This window comes from Cryptomeria japonica, chromosome 5 (assembly GCF_030272615.1).
Source record: "Cryptomeria japonica chromosome 5, Sugi_1.0, whole genome shotgun sequence".
NCBI classification, from domain to species: domain Eukaryota; kingdom Viridiplantae; phylum Streptophyta; class Pinopsida; order Cupressales; family Cupressaceae; genus Cryptomeria; species Cryptomeria japonica.
Window position 1 is genome coordinate 692,162,723 of NC_081409.1, and position 4,721 is coordinate 692,167,443.

Here is a 4,721-nt window from a genome sequence, read left to right on the forward strand (position 1 = left end):
TCCAAGCGTCTGCCCTTTTTCTATTATGTATTTTTGTTTAGCACTTGCATATACTGCAACCCCCATATTAATCTTTGTATATTATTGGTCCAATACTTCTGCAATAATAAGTTCTTACAATAATAATAATAACCTTTATATATACATATATATTAAAACGATCATTGATATTTAGTGGCCAATGTCTCTTGAAGATAAAACTAGAAATAATCTAAAAATTTACTAATTCTCTGAAATTGTAAGTGTTGACGAATAAATTGGAATTTAATAACCATTCTAATTACTAGTAATAGATTAGATAACTGATGATATTTTGAGCACTAGTAATTGGTAATAATATGAGTATTGACAATAACTTCAACAACTGATAATGATTCAAACAACTAATTGTTTATATGACCATTCCTTAATGAAATTTGTAGCACCTTCTGACTTTATTTGTACAAGTTTTTAACTATAGCAGAGGCTAAGGTATTTTCTCTTAACCCCTACACTTAGAACGAAGATCCATAACTGGGATATTTTAAGGCATTTTATTAGGGGACATTACAAAATCATACTTATAATAAAGTAACCTTTTATTTAAAGAATTCATTTACAAGTAAGCAATTCAAAGTTTTCAGTAATTATTTAATTGAAGTGACAATCTCAAGAATCATTTGCCCTCTAATGCAGATAAACCTTGGAAACATTCAATTCCAATTAGGCATACTTAACAACAATGGGATTAATACCCATCAAAAGTCTCTTCTCAATCTTCAAAACACCCTTACAAAACAACAACTTAATAGACACCAACCATACTTTGAGGAAGATGAACCCGACAAAGGCCACCCTTACCTCGTAATGAAGCCAATCGCTTTGGTCAGTCTCTTGATATCATTGTTACAGACTTATCCTCTAATTTATAGAAAGATCCAACAATTCAAATGAAAGTTATAATAATTCTTCCAAAACTGCTACAAGATACAAGAAAGACAATATTAAGATAAATTATACAAGATACACATTATGAAGAAAACTAGTCAAAATTCTTGATAACATCAAATGAAATATAGTGTTTGATTAGATTCTAATTTCTTTTAAAGCTAAATACAATACCCATATTTATATTAACCCATAACAAAATACACAACTAACAAATAAAATATGCAATTTGTAGCCGACCTTGGACCTAGAAAAGTTCCTTCCATACAAAGGGTTATTTTGGGGGCTGGAAGGGTTTACAGTCGCAGAGAATTGTTGACCCCTCTAGAAGCTATGAAGTGACTTGTCCTTATAAATGCTATTGGTTTTTTAAGGGTTAGAGGGATCGGGCAAGCAACTTCTGGGAACCATGTTATGCATCCATTGGATGCTACTAGAATTCATCCAGAGTCATATGAACTAACCAAGAAAATGGCTGAGGATGTACATTGTGAAGATGCAGGATAGGATATAGATGATATGGATGAGGAAACACAAGAAATGGCGGTTGAACATATAAAAAAATATCCCCATGTGTTAAAGACCCTTGATAATGATGAATATGCTAGAAGTGTGGAACAACATACATCCAATAAAAAGAGGGAAACTCTTGCTGACATAAAGATTGAATTGGTACATGGATTTAAGGATTGGCGAACACCACATAAAGAGCCATCCCAGGTTGAGGAATTTTATCTGCTAACTAGAGAAAATGAAGAGACCCTTTTAGTGGGGAAAATTGTACAAGCAATTGCCCGTAGAGTCCTAAATAATTGTATAAAATATGCTTCCATACAAAGAGCTATTTTGAGGGCTGGGAGGGTTTACAGTCGCAGAGAATTGTTGACCCCTCTAGAAGCTATGAAGTGACTTGTCTTTATAAATGATGCTAGTTTTTTAAGGGTTAGAGGGGTCGGGCAAGCAGCTTCTGGGAACCATGTTATGGATCCATTGGATGATACTAGAATTCATCCAGAGTCATATGAACTAGCCAAGAAAATGGCTGAGAATGTATATTGTGAAGATGGAGGACAAGATATAGATGATATGGATGAGGAGAAAACAAGAAATGGCAGTTGAACATGTCAACAAATATCCCCATGTGTTAAAGGCCCTTGATATTGATGAATATGCTAGAAGTGTGAAACAATGAACATCCAATTAAAAGTGGGAAACTCTTGCTGACATAAAGATTGAATTGGTACATGGATTTAAGGATTGGCGAACACCATATAAAGAGCCATCCCAGGATAAGGAATTCTTTTTGCTAACTGGAGAAAATGAAGAGACCCTTTTAGTGGGGAAAATTGTACAAGCAACTGCCCATAGAGTTCTAAATAATCGCATAAAAGTTGCTTCCATACAAAGGGCTAGTTTGAGGGCTGGAAGGGTTTACAGTCACAGAGAATTGTTGACCCCTCTAGACGCTATGAAGCAACTTGTCTTTATACTTGATAGTCACAGAATGGAAAGGTTGAGGAGGTTGAGGATCCATATTTTTCCAAAGCGGATACCATTAAACAAAGTGAACAAGTTGTTAACGCCCTACTATTCGGCAAGGGAATTCGGTAATTTGAGCTAATAATTTGGTCACAATTTGATTACTATTTACTAACGCCCTACTATTCGGCAAGGGAATTCGAGCTAATAAGTTGGTCCCAATTTTCTTAACGGAATAGCTCAAGATTCATGAAGTGGGAAAATGAGGCCCCAGTAGGGGCAACTCCAAATCACCTGACTTTTCCGTCCCTACACAGGGAGGGGACGGTTGGGGAAGAAGCTACGAAGGCTGCCCACCTATATGCCCTGGCTCCCCACTTCTCTGCCCTCTGCTTGGGCTCGCCCCCCCCCCCCCCCCCACCCCTTCTTACTATTCATGTTCTTGCTATAGGAATACAGATGATCTAGACAGTTCATCATCTGGGCAAGGGATATGCCCATTTGTTCTTTCTATAGGAACATACATAATACAATCTCATGCAATTTGTTCTTGCTATAGGAATACAAACAAAATACAATCTCATGCCCCTACTATTATAAAGGGAGGGTTTAGGAACCTATTTTTATGGAAGTTTTTCGGACAAATGCAAAAACCAAAAGTAAACTTAAGAGATTTAGCCAACCCGAAAAGCAAAGGCCATAGAATTGTAGGGTCATTTAATTCAAATTGAAAGCAAAGGTCCTACTATTATATAGGGCCATTTACCAGGAATTAAAGCTGGTTACAATTGGAAATAAAGTGAACAAGAGAATGCAAGGAAAGCAAAGGAACTTGCAAAAATTTGATTTGTGAAAATTTATTAAGATTTGTTTATCTTTGTATGTCTTAGGGTGTGTTTAACAATTGGTATTAAGAGCCAAGTTCCTCCAAGGAAGCTTTAACCGTTTAAGGAAAGGTCTGAGATAGCACAAGATGGAGCTCACAAGGCACCTAAGTTTGATGGCACAAACTTCGCCTTTTCAAAATGCATAATGGAAGGTTACTTTACCTCTCTAGGGTTTGGACTATGAAACTCAGTTAGAGATAGTTACCCTCCTAGTTCTCAAATTGATGCAACTGATATTAGGTTATATGAAAATAATGACAAAGGAAGGAATGCAATCATGAGTAGGTTAGTAGATTAAAAGCTTGTGAAGGTGATGCATTGTGGCATTGGTAAAGAAATGTGGGAGAAACTAAAAACTATTTTTGAAAGAGATGATATGGTAAGGCAAATCAAGCTATATAATTTCAAGTGCAAGTTTGAGAATTTGAAGATGCCTCAAGATGAAAACATTGCCAGCTTCATGCTTCAATAATGATGTAGTAACTAGTATTAGAGATCTTCGTGTTGAATTTAAGGAAGATGAAGTTGTGAAAAGGGTACTTAGATCTTGTCCTAAATATTATTGTCCTAAGGTATTTGTTATTGAAGAAAGTAACGATTTGGATAGATATACAATGGATCAACTATATGGTGCTCTGACTACCTTTGAGATGAGAGAGTTTGATGAAGTTGCTCCTAAGAGATAACCTACATTCAAATTTAGTAAGAAGATTGAAGATGATGTTGATTAGTGGTAGGGTCTTGTTGAAATTGAAACAAGCTTTGTAAGAAGATTGAAGAAAGACACCATACAAGGGTAAGTTACCTTTGAAATATTTTAATTGTAGAAGATTTGGTCATTTCTCTTCTAAATCTACTTTCAATGATAGCAATACAGTAGATAGAAATTACAGAGATAAGCTCAAAAAGAGTTTTTATTCGAAAGAGAGCAGTTATTCATTTGAGGATGAGGGTTGTGATGATTCAAATGATGAAACACTATTTATGGCTATGAAAGTTAATGGAAAAGTGAGTAATTCTAAAAAATGCAGGAGATCTAATACTTTGCAAATTGATAAGAATAGTGAAAGACCGATGATTATGTGGATTGGCTTCCATTCAAAATAGGAATCAAATGCTTTGGTAATTGGTATTGGATGTTCTAATCATATGACCGGTGATAAGAGAAAATTTGTCAACCTTGAGAAGTAGACTGGAGGATCAGTAAAGTTTGGTGACTTGAAGGATCTGCACAATTATGTGGAAAGGGAACTATATCTATTAATGGAACACATAAGATAGAAGATGTCTTTTATGTTAAGGGACCCAAACATAATCTCCTCGGTGTTATTTAGATGTGCAACAAAGGATATAATCACACATTTCATGATAGAGGTTGTGAAATCGAAAAAGGTAGCTCAAGCAAGGTAATTGCAAAAGAAACAACAA